Below are 12,556 nucleotides of genomic sequence, written 5' to 3'. Positions count from 1 at the left end.
TAGTTGCACAAAACATATGTTTCTGACCCCAGAGGTGTTTGAAAAGAAGTGTCTGCTGCGATGTTCCAGCTGCAGGAGCAGACTATTTCTGCTGAAACTACCTCTGAGGAATACAGAAGGTCTAACTAGCTGTGTTGTACAGTCTGAGGTGAGGTTTTGTGCTAAAACCCACGATCACAGTGCTGAGAGGGGTAGGAGCTCTGAAAACTTACTTGGTTTTGACAGCAGCTAAATTCACCAACAACTGTTTTCTGCTTTCCCTTTTACAGCTATGACTTTTTCAAAATTTTTTTGGCTTAAAAAAATATATATTTAGCGTAAAAAGAGCTACTGATCTCCTTACCTTTACAATCTTTTGTCTGGTATACGGTTCTCTGATCCTGGCTAATACCTTCATCTCCGGTGAAAACCAGTATTGGTAAACATCTGATCATAAAATAATTTTCAAAAGCTCAAACACACTTTGCTAACTGTGAGGCCCTTTTCTAAACTGTCTCCAAACCCAGCCTTGCAGAGCCTCAGTGAGGTGGAGTTCATTGCCTCGGGGCTGGTACGTACAACTCTTTGAAAGGCAGAGCTGGACTAAGTGTGGTAACTACATCTACAGAACAAGGCATACTGTGGGCTGTAAAATATCATCCTACTCTAGAGTTTAAATTTCTGCTGAAGAGCCTCAGCTTGTTTTAGCAATGGAGGTTGTTTTAGCGTGATGGGATAAAGACATACTTAAAAACTTTTCCTCCTTGCTGGGTATCCTTTGAGGCGTTTTTCTCCTTTAGTAAAAAAGGTTTTAAATGTCTTGGAAACTTTATGTGACTTCATTTCCAGTTCTTTTATCTTCTAGCTTTACTGGTTCAGAGATCAACTGGTCTTAACATACTGATCTCATTCTTTACCTGCTGTTCTGTCTTCTAGACCAAGGCTGGGCAAAATTAAATGCATAATGAAATTTGTCACTGTTAATACGTACTTAAAACCAGGGCTGTAGGTGGAGAACAGTTGTATATCCAACACTGCACTCCCCCTTAGAAAGAAACAGCTCATTTTCTTTTAAAATGTACATGTGCAGCTGTGGAGAGGGACACTCCGAGCAGGACAACTTTGTCTTACTGAGGCTTACTCTGCTACTTGGCTTCTTGAAACCAAGAGTTACCCCTCTAAAACTCCCCACTGCATCAGCTGTGTTATGTGTATATATATATATTTTAACATCCAGACCTGCAAAGACAAAGCCATTTAGTTTAGCACACACAAAGCTGTAACGTATTCGTTAGCAATGTACAAACCCACAGTATTTCCTATCGAGTGGGTGCCCTGCTCAGTATTTATTTCCCTCTGTACTACTCCCACATTTCAGATTTAAACTGTCTAAAACAAACCTTACCATTTCAAATTGAGGATCTTGAGTTCTCACTGCCAGAACAAAGTATGTGTCGGTTATTTGTAATAGTCCGAGCCCGTATCATGATTTTTAAGCTCCGATATTTGCGTGGTTTCAAAGCAACACCTCCTGGCAAGCCGTGGTATTGCTTGGGCAAGCAGAGCGGCCTTCTTCTTGGATTGAGACAGGAAAGAACAGCAAGAGCAGAGCAATCTGCAGCCATAGTCCCTCATTGCTCAGTGTGCACATTGCAGTCTGATTGACGTGGCTGTTACGGCTTCCACTGGAGGAGAAATAAAAGTGCAGAGCATGCTTCAGAATTTTTTCAATGAGAGCAAACGTAAGCACTTAGTGCTGTCATACAGGTATCACTGCCTTTTTTGGTTTGTTTCGTTTATTTATACTACGTGTGCTGGTTTACAGTGGCCACCATCACCAAAAGCAATGCAGGGCTTTATCCAAAAAACTGTGAAGCTGATGAACAAAAGATGTTTGCGATCATCCCCACAAATGGTAATAGGGACATTAGAGTTCACCTTTTCCCTCTTAATTTACTCCTTTCTCTAACCCAGCATAAATCTGACTGGTAGAAAACAGAAGCGTGAATGGAAATTCAGAAGGGTTTCAGAAAACTTCATTAATGTTCCAAGTATGGCACTCCCTTAGCACTGAAGCAGTGCTGCTGTCCTGATGAACATACAAAACTACTGCTAAAGACATGGAAGCACTACCGAAACCCACTAACCGAGAAGATTACAGCCCCCTTATTCACGGTTTCAGGCACTGTTGTGCAGCATTACCGCCCCCACGAAACACTGACCGGCCGCCTCACGGCTTGCCGCCTCAGGTGCGGCCCAACCGCCGCCCGCGTGCCGCTGCGCCTGCGCATCCGTCTCCCCGCTGCGGGGGCGGAGCGCGGCCCCGGAAATGACGCGGCAGAGGCGAGGCCGGTGCTGAGGGGAGTGAGGCGGTGATGCCGCTGCACGGACGGGGCGCTCAGGTAACGCGGCGGGGGCGGCTGGGTCGGGCCCCTCCCCTTGTCTCTCAGGGTCCCTGCTCGCGGGATCGCCTTGGAGGTGAGCGGATCCGGCGGCCCCTCAGCCCCCGGCGGCACCTCAGCCCCCGGTCTCTCCCCCGGGACGGCCACCAGTGCTTCCCCGCTGAACTCCGGGCGCGCAGGGGTGGGAGCTGCCGCCCGCCGCCTTGCTGTGGGGCGTCCCGGTGTGCCCTGGTGTCGCTTCTGCTTTGCGTGGGTCTAGCCGGGATTTGTCCGCTCCTGTTTGGAGGCGCACAGCTTCCGCGCTTGCATCGTTAAAAAAAAAAAAAAAGGAGTTTCGCGTTTTTGTTTTTTTTTAATTTAAAAAAAAATTAGAGGTGGATCCGTGGCGCTGGGTGTTTCTCAGCCCTATAACGAAGCGAGGGATTGGTAATGCTTATTTTGGGGCAGATGAACAATTGCAGAGTATTATCTCCTCTTCCCGGGAAGGAGGAAGCGTTTAAATAAATCCCCAGACAAAATCTGAAGCAGATCGTTACCGTATTAAGTCTTATTGTAATCCTGTCTGAGCAAAACGTACCAGAGGCTGTTGACAGATCAAAAAAACCAGCACGGGTTTCTATGGTTTTGTGCCCTATTCGGTAAAGTAAAGGAAATTGTAGTAATTTCAGTGCTTCTCTTGTCTGACAGAAGTTTGGAAGAGCAAAGGGGATGGCTTGAGCAGATGCTTTGCTTGGACTATCTTTGGCCTTGCCAGATAGAGTGAAAGAAGGTGGTAACTAGTAAAAAGTGCAGCGCTTCAAACCATGAAGACAGCTTCTTGCCTTTGTTATGGGGAAAGGCAGTTCCCAGGGCAGAATCTAGGACCTCAAGCTTATATATGCTAAGTGGATGGAAATGGATGTAAGTAACGCTTGCAACCATAGTACGATGAAAATAAAACCTGCAGAGGAAAGGGATAGGAACCTGTCAGCCTTCTTTCTCATTTGAGTTTTGCGGGAGTTTTGGTGGTGGAAACTACTAAGACCTTGTTGTGACTTCATTTCCAGTTCTTTTATCTTCTAGTTTTACTGGTTCAGAGATCAACTGGTCTTAACATACTGATCTCATTCTTAAAGCAGAATGAAAAAAGAAAAAAGAAATGCTTTCTGCTCTCACGCTGAGATGGATTTGAGTCCTGATCCAACGGCTCCAAGAAAGCATCTGAGATGTGAAAGCTTACATTTTCATATCTGTGGCAGTAAGGGTGGAATTTCAAGAGAGCAAGTTTAAGATGATGCTACTTCTGAAAAGGGTGGCCCTGTGCACTACTTTTGTCCATTTTCATTGCCTTTCGTGTGCAGGTTTGGTGGTTGCGTGGTCGCCGGATTCATCTACCAAACTGGCTGGCAATTAGCAGCGTCCAGAAATTGAACTGATGGAGCTGCCTGTCTGTGCTAAAGCTAGTGTATATAACAGGGAGAGGCAGTCCGCCCATTAGGCAGTGTCATGGATCAAAATCAGTTAAGCTGCTTGTGAAAGTGTTCCCTGAGGCTGCACTTCCCTGGAGAGGTGAGCTGGCCTAGTGTTTGTGTTGTTTTTGACGGTTTTTTGTTGTTCTGTTTTGGTATTTTTTTTGATGAAAGGTGTGCAATGCTGTCTGTCTCCTTATTTGATGATGTGGCTAATATTCTCAGCTCCCTCCCTTACCCCCTTCCACTCCTTCCCAGTAGAAATATTTTTATTTTGTTTCCTGAAAAAGTTTACTTTTGGGCGATGACCAAACTGGTACGTGTGAAGGGTTAGAAATGTAGAACTGGAGAATTTTTAGAAATTTACCTGTGGTGATTATCACAAATAACTTCACTGGAATAATTGCTAAAACAGGTGGTCGGATTTAGAGAACAAAAGCATTTTTTTGCTAAATGTAAAGATGGGAGTACTAACAGTAAATAAAGAAATCGCATTTAGACATAGAAAACAGGTGGCTAAGGAATTGAAACAGATGTAGGAAATAAGAAATTACTCTCAGTTGCTCAGTTTTGGTCTGAACTGTATTTTAACAGCTGTTTCTGACATCAGAAAGGTCTCTGTCCAAAAAGATGATAAAAGATGATTCTGTTAGCAAAACTTTACATCAGAGATGTGCAAAGAATTTTTTGGGGATATAAACCATTTGGTTAGCTTCACTAAGATTAAGAACAATTGGCTTGAAAACCAAAAATCAGTCTTTTGTTTGTTGTATTATTTTAAAGTCTACATTAATACAGTAGCTCATAGATATTATTCAGATGCTTAGTGGAGAATAAGTACTTCTCCTTGTAATGTCCAAGAGTTTTATATAACCCTTTGTGACATACTTTAATGCCTTAACTGCAGTGTTAAAATACTACCTCTTAAAAAAAGCGCTGAATTTCCAGAACTTGGTGCGGTTTAGTTTTAAGTAATTTTTGCACTATGGCTCCTGTCCCTAACTTGAACCTGTTCTGTGGCATACACATCATATTGTTTAGATCTCCTTTCATGGAAACGTTTTGTTTTAGGTCCCTTATTAAAATTATTAAAGCTGAACCTTACTGCTGTCCTTGTAGAATTTATCTTTACAACTTCTCATAAAGAAGATAAATTGCCCTTTATTATTCTTTGTTAGAAAAGATAATGTAAGATTTAATAAGTTACTATATCAAATACTCTAGGTGGGTCTCAACAGTACGGTGCTTAAGTTAAATATTGACTTGCTGCGTAGGACTTTGGTCTTGTGTAACCCTTGCTGAAGCTGCAGCCAGGAGAAAGGTGTTGTGGCAAAGGTAATGACAACTTAAAATTACTCCCTATCAAACTGAAGCCAGTCTAGCTGTGCACAGAAGCAGCTAATGATTGCAGAGGAGGCTCAGTTTGGTGATGCTTGTAACCAATTAAATGTAGAGTTAATTCCTCTGTCTCTTTTTTTGTCTCCGTGGAAAATAAAAATTAGTTAAAATACCATTTAAAGAAAAATGCAAAATAAGGATGTAAAAAATGTTAGTGTTTTTTGCAGTGTAGTCTTTAGCTACATAAACCTTCCTGTACTATCCTCATGCCCTGTGTTGGTAGTCTCTGCTGCATGATGTGAGTAGGTAATTAAGTTTGTACCTGGGAGCGGTGACAGTCCTCTTCTGTCTCTCTGGAGATAGTGAAATGATTAGAATTTGGGGTCTCATCATTGGTGCCAAGTCTAGTGGTCCTTTCTAATCTTGCTCTTATTTATACTTAAACATACCTTTAGCTGGAAGAAATTCTGCGTGCCAGTAGGCCAGCTGTCAGGAGGTCTCCGTGCCTCCCAGTACAGAAGGCTCTTTGTGTTTTATATACACGTGATCCCTTGAAAAAAATAAACATTTCTCATTCTTCCAAAGATTCACTTTCAAATACAAACTAAGCTTAACTGGTTTGGTATTTTCGGCCTGCTCCATGCCTCTTTCCTTGCTGATGTGGGCTTTCTTACAAAGGTCTAAAATCTGGTTGCTAAACTTCACTGAAAATAGAATTCCTCTGGAATTGACAAGATAAATTTTGTTCCTCGGTGATGTGGCTTGTATCATTCTTGAATGCTTTGCTGCGAGGAGCTAAGCATGTAACAGAGCCATATATTAAAGAAAACTCATTTTTCTCTACTAAGAGGCTTTGTAGGTGGGAGGCATCTTAGACTTTCTTATTTGCCAGTGGGGAATAGGAGTTTTAAACTAATCAGGAGGTTGTTAGCAAAAAAAAAGAGCCAGTCATCTATGGTGCTTTAGGTGAAGGAATTTCTGCATCCTTTAATAGTAAGATATTTTGAGCCGTTTATACGTTGTGGGAGGGGAATAAGTTATTTTATGTCTCTGGTAAGTCTGCTTTCCTGTCAGAATCTAGTTCTAGGAAGATTTTTCTCTTGTGTTATTGGAAGAAGGTTGGGTATGTCATGTGTCAACTTTGTTTGCTATAAATTGAGGTTTCGATGGAAGAAACATTTTGTTTTAGATGTAGGATTGCATTGATAAATCCTGCCTTTTTACTTAGTCATTTTGAAACCATTTCCCTAAATGCGATGGGCATGAATTGCTCCTTGCTCACTCTCTGGATATTCTGGAACGTGCATTTATAGAGCTGTCTGTGAAGAGCCCGCGGAGGAAAGGTGGTTCAGGTTTTTAGCATTCCTGTCAACTTTTTCCAGTTTGAATCACATCCCGACATGAAATTCATGTTCTCAGGTGTGTTTGAAAGATGCACAGATGTTTGGTGTGACTGAGGTCAAGATTTAGGCTGAGCTCCAGATGGTGGTCAGAGGATTACTTCGAGACCTAATTACGAGTGTTCTTTGTATAAGTCTGAATAGTTACATCACAAAGATTTTTCTTTAATGATTCATGGAGCAATTGGGGGGGGGAGCGAGCAGGGAGGAGAAGACTTTTTCACTTTTCAATGAAGTGTGTTTTTCCCTTAGCCCAGCAGGCTCATGTTGAGCTGGACTCCAGCACTTGCAGGCTATTTTAACGGATATTCGTTTCCTCATTCTGAAAATGAGATCTATGATATTTTTGAAGTCTGGATATCTCTTTTTTGTTGCATGTGTGGCCTACATTTCTCCTCGTATCCATCTACTGCGTGAATGTACTGCTGTGGTGTGAGCTGTGAACAAAGACCTCTGCCCGTGGTTTATTCAGGCGTAGGCTCCATTGAGTGCTATTTTTGGAGTTCCCTTGGGGAGAAGGTGGTCAGCCTATCTAACCTCAGAGCCAAGAAGAGGGGAATGTAGCGATGTCAGCTTTGGTGTCACTGTGCTGGATCAGCTGGTGGTGGTGGTTGTGTCAGAGAGGATCCTGTCTTCTGCAAAGGGGGTGTTAGCAGGGTCATCCAGCAGCAAGTCAGTGAGAAAAAATTCATTTTACTCCATGGGTTTGTTATTGTTGCCAGGAAATACCTTGTCCACGTTTCAGAGACTTGTGAGTTATACCTGCTCCTATCTTAGTTCAACAGATTTGCCCTACAACTCATAGATAAAGGTCAGTGTCTGTGACATCCGCAGTTCGGCATCACTGTGCCAGCCCGTCTTGTCAGGTTGCATTGTCACTATCTTATTTGGTGCCTGGTGCTGTGGCCACTACAGTTTTGGCCTTTGGTCTGTGGCAGGACAGCTTAATGCTAAAGGGGATGAAGCTTCCTTTCAATTATATCCCTCCCTATTTCTGGACTATTTGGGTATCCCTTGAGGAGCAGTTTCCCACTGGTGCTGTGTATCCAGTGCTGCTGCTGGCTTCAAATCAGCCAAGCACCTGAATGCTGCTGGAGGTGGAGGAAGCATAGTGCTGGGGCATCGTGCTGGTGGTGCCATGGACTTCAGCAGGTAGCAGATTGATTTCTGAGTTTTCTTTAACATAATTTGATTTCTACCTGTTTTCCTTATAACAACCTGAATGCTGAAGTTTGGGGTGTTGCTCGGTGGCATTAGGACACCGCTTTGGGAATGAGAATGTTTAAAAGTTGCTTTAGTCATAGGGTTGCTGGGAGGACTTTTCTCACTTTATTTTCCTAAGCAAAGGTTAGTATGTCATATAGCTGACACAGAGTAGTTTGACCTTCCTGGTTCACTTACAAGTAGAGCACTCTTTTAATGGATTATTTACATTCCTCAAGGCACAGTGTCCTGCAGTTTCGATGTACTTGCGTGTCTGTAATGGGAGGAGATACTAGTTAACTGATTTGATGTGTTCTTGTGATTAGAGTCTCCTCCTGCAGCCTGATGGGCAGAAGATTGAACAACGGTGCTGGCTGTAAGCTGCGAGTATTATTTTTATGTTCAATCATCCATTGCCTGTTCCCAGGGGCAAGCGCTGTGTGGGGAGAGATAATCTGAACTGTCGATGGGCTGTTCAGTGCAGGCAAGTTCAGGAGCTCAGTAAGCTGACCAGGTAGGCAGTTGACTGAGGAGATACCCATATAGAAGTCTCGTAGTGCTCGGAGCCATAAGGAGTGTTTGTAGAGTCATTTTTCCCCTGTGTCTAGGGTCAGAATGTACAAGTTGCAACAGAAAGAGTCATCATGATGTCCCTAAGAGATGAAGGGATTTGTATGGGTTTTCCTATGCTTTGTCAAGGAACAGTTGACCTTGGGACCAGTGCCTCGAGCTTGCTGGTGAGCTGGCTGCTTTCCTGTGGTTCTGAACACACTGAAGCAGCAAAGATCATTCCCAGATTCTGAGTGTGAGATTTGTTCAGCGCCCTCTTCAGAAACCAGGTTACTTTGCAGTTGATCTCTTTGCCTTCATTCCCAACAGGAGCTGTCAGTTCTCTCTTGGAAAATCTATATCTAAGCCCAGGCTTCCTGATTCATGGAGTGGGAGGCTATTTTATATCTGACCCCAAACTGGCTGCTACTCAAGGTTCTGCAACATGTGAGGCCTTGTGTTGCATCAGATGATGGATGGGTGGTTTTGTTGATTCCCTCCTGGCCAAGGCACCCTTGAACCTTCTGCCTATTTTGTGGGAGGCCCATATGGTTGCAGGACTGAAAGAAACCTCCAATTTCAGGTTTGTGTTGCATCCCACGGACTGGGTGCTGGGGAGTTCTTGACACTTAAAACAGCCTGCTCTTCTCCAGTACGAGGCTGTCATCAGTAGCAGGAAAGATGGTAGTAAAGAACCTGCTCAGCCAAATGGCCAGTTTCCTTTCTTCATGCTCAATGAGTTCACTGTTTTCTTTGGAGGTCACAGTACTTCATACTCCTTAATTTCTCTTCTTTCCTGCTAAGTCGTGCTTTTTCCAGGTTGCTCCGGAAGATTTCATTTCAGTCTTTTTGCTGAAACCTCACATCTCCAAGTCAGAGGTGCTATACCACGCTTGTGTGTTGAGAGAAGACTTTTTTTTTTTTTTGTGCAATTAGAGGGTTAAATCTTCCAGGCGTTCTTTGAAGCTACTACTGAGAGAGCAAGGCTATTGCCAGAGTCACTTCGAGGTGCATTAGAGACTCTTAGGAACTTGTTTATGCTTTGTGTCATGAGAGATATTCCTTGTCCTCCTTTCCCCCTGGGTTAGCTCAGATTATGCTGATAGTATTAGTGAAGAACACTTCCAAGTCTGATGTCACTCTACAGCAAAAACCTGGAGGTTTGTTGAGATCTCACCAAGCACTGGGACTTTGCAGTGTCATCCAGGAATGAAACTGCATTTTGTGGAGCAAAATGTACTGAGATTGCTGTTTGCGTGGAGGACTCTCATGCATGTTTTTAGAAGGAGTAGCTCCAAGCAGAGCTGTACACACACGTTCTATGTGTGCGAAGTCACCTAAAGGTACAGGAGAGTTGCTTTTAAGGGGCTGATTTTCTTTAATTTATATTGTCTGTATCACACTCTACTACTCCTTTCTTTATAGTTCTTTCAAACTCCAGCAGCAAATTGATGAGAGATATATGGGATATATGCAAAACCTCTATACCTGTGAGCCTGCAAAGAGGTGTGAGACTTGCCCTGCAGCTATGGCCAAAGGAGAAAAAATATCTCAGGGAGACTCTGCACCTCAAGCAGTCAAGTGTGAAAGTGAAAATGGATAGCATGTATTGAGCTGTATTTATTAGGAAGTAGCTGTGTGTTTCTGGCCAGTGAGAACCTTGAGAGTGCAACCTGAGTAATCTGAAAGAGATAGAGGGTTACACTGCCTTGAGTAGCATTGTGACTCTTTCATGGACACTTCCAAAAGGACAGAATATTGCTAACAGGAACTGCAGGACATGCTGTGTTGAAATTTTATCTGCCTAAGTAGCTGCTAGTCCAATTCCATTAATGTTTGCATATTTAATAAACTTTTAATGTTGGATTTTAATGAGTTTGGAGTTATCTCTGAGCATACAGCAGCAGTTGCAGAGTCAAGGTGGCTCTCAAATGTGGATTTCTCTCACTTGAAAGGCACGTGGCCTTTCCTTGGGCAGTCAGCACTTGACAGGCTATCACATGCTTTGATTCAGTTTGTGCATCAACAAAGAATTTCTTAATTTGGATGGAGCCCTAGGGTTAAGTTTTCAGGGGAGGAATCTTTTTTTAAAAAGCTGAGTATAAGAGAACGTGACCTTGGTTAATCTTGTAACACACCATTTATCTGCTTGGGATGATTCTTGCTAGTGATCTAATTATTTTGGCTGCAAAATGGGCCTCCTAGGGAATTTGTTTCTGATGTGGCATTTGGTCATTTACAATCCCAGTACTTTTGCTTTTCCTTTTCCGCCTTATTTTCCAAACGTATCTCAAACTCCTCAGAACCCCAGGCAGGCCAAGAAGTGCCCTGGTTGTGCTGCGCAGTGTCCCTAATGAGGTTAAGGAAGCTAATCTATTATCGAGGGAACCTTGGCAAAATTCAGCAGAAAAGTTCCGTGTTTGTGCTTTTGAGATAAACCTAAGCATAGTAAACATGTCAGTCTGTAAGATGTAGCAGACAAGGTGAAAAAGGACTTTTGATAACAGCGTAATTCTCAGTTCTGACGCCAATATGACTTTGAATAAGTCCCTTCCCCATTCCCGATCTTTAGGATGAATTCTCAATATGCTACTTTAATGTAGATAGTAAATGTGTAAGCTCTGACGGTCGCAGGGGTAAGGAAAGAAGCCCTTACTGCTGCCTTTGAGACATAGTAATTCAGTGACTGGAGCCATCAGATTGGTTTCAGTGTGCCTGGTAAAAAGCAGGCAAAATACAATGTTTATATAACATAATATCTTTACCCAAGAAAGCTGTATTTTAAATTGATGTTCTTTTTATATCTCCAGAATACCAGTTTCTGAGAGGAAGAGCAAAGAGAGTTAACGACAAAAACTGATGGACCATTACATCTTCCAAAATGAGCCTATTCACGCTTTTCTACTGGAAACTATCATGTCTTGAAGGTGAGCAGCTGCCCAATGTCTTGGGCCTTGACCATCAGTCTTCCCAAAGGTAGATCTGTCCGCATTTCAGCACAGCCTGTAGAAGCATGCTTGTGAAAATGTGTATTTTATCACTGGGAGAAATATGTAGGAAATAGGTATTATTTTCCACCATACCAATTAACTATCATTAATTTGGAAGCTCTTGAAAAAGCTGGAGTGCTTAGTGAAAGAGGTGAACCATTGGGAACATGGATATGTTTTGGTGAGTGGAGGAAACGCAGGTGTTTTATTTACAGGATGAGAAAGTTGAATTTGTAAGACAAACTTTTGTTTAGTTTGGTGAATGTATTAAATTAGGTAAGGCATTTTCAAGTTCTGTTCCAGTCATACCTCAAATGATATTATCAGTGTTCAGAATAGCTGAAGAAGAGTGCTTGCTATCAAAGATGGTAAATTAATTTCCCCAAAGTAAAGAACATAATGCTTGAATGAAATTAAACCAAAATTATATTTTGTAGAGTTTGTGATATCTTTTATGTTATTTTTGTACTCAACCCCTTGGGGCTGTAGGCAGTGACTGTACAGTGTTGTTTTAAAATCCTTTAATAACAGAAATCAAAATGGGAAATGTCACTTGAGTCCTCCACTCTGAGACTAACAGTTAAGGTTTAAAATTTCTTGTTTTAAACTTTACTGTCACTTTAATGAATAAGATATAGAAGGAAGCCATTGAGCCTATGTAAGTCTAAGTTTGCCTGCTTAGCAGCATTAATTCTGATTTTTAATTAGACTAATAAATTTGTTTTTCTGTGGGTTACTTTATTGATAATTAATTTTTCTATTTTTTGGTATGAGCCACCTAGCACCTATGAACTCAAAACTAATAGTGGAGTGTAGGTGGTGAAAAATAGGTCTAGGTGGTTGTCAGTTGTCATTCTGTCTGCACAGAAATTGTTCTGAAATGTCCAGCATTGGAGTCATAGGCCTCTTGTGCCTAAATGCTTTTCAGTGTGAGGAAAAAGGCCTGGTAGAAATTCAGCCTGCACTGAACTGTTTTCCTGTGGTTTTGCAGATTTGAAGCTGTGTCTCATTATTCATGTGAGTTTCTTAAATGTTTGTGTATTTGTAGTGCTGATGAGCCTCTCATGGGTGTAGTACTTGACAGATGTAGGAGGGGATGCAGTGTTGATACCTTAGTACTTGAGGAAGAAAAGCCTTGTAGCTGGAGAGAGAAATACCGTTCACATTCATTTGTGCTATTTGGTCTCTGGTATAATCTGCACAATTCTGAATAAAAGGTTGGAAACCTGAAACCCCCATACCAAAAA

General features: G+C 42.2%; 1 protein-coding gene across 12 annotated transcripts in view; it reads left to right on the top strand.

Annotated features, from left to right (window-relative positions):
• Positions 1-12,556, top strand: part of MAP3K13 (mitogen-activated protein kinase kinase kinase 13) — an 82,748-nt gene that overhangs the window by 2,545 nt on the left and 67,647 nt on the right. For 7 of the 12 annotated variants that reach the window (XM_054835000.1, XM_054835008.1, XM_054835010.1 and 4 more), the window contains exons 1-2: positions 2,314-2,381; positions 11,130-11,246. The gene's annotated coding sequence lies outside the window, so the exon portion shown is untranslated. Of the gene's footprint in view, positions 1-2,313; positions 2,458-11,129; positions 11,247-12,556 lie in introns of those variants that run through there. The other 5 variants (XM_054835003.1, XM_054835001.1, XM_054835005.1 and 2 more) reach the window with 3 other exon arrangements.

Source organism: Grus americana, chromosome 9 (genome assembly GCF_028858705.1).
Source record: "Grus americana isolate bGruAme1 chromosome 9, bGruAme1.mat, whole genome shotgun sequence".
In the NCBI taxonomy this organism is placed as follows: Eukaryota; Metazoa; Chordata; class Aves; order Gruiformes; family Gruidae; genus Grus; species Grus americana.
Note: the sequence above shows the minus strand (reverse complement) of the source record. Positions and strands in the feature narration are given on the sequence as shown.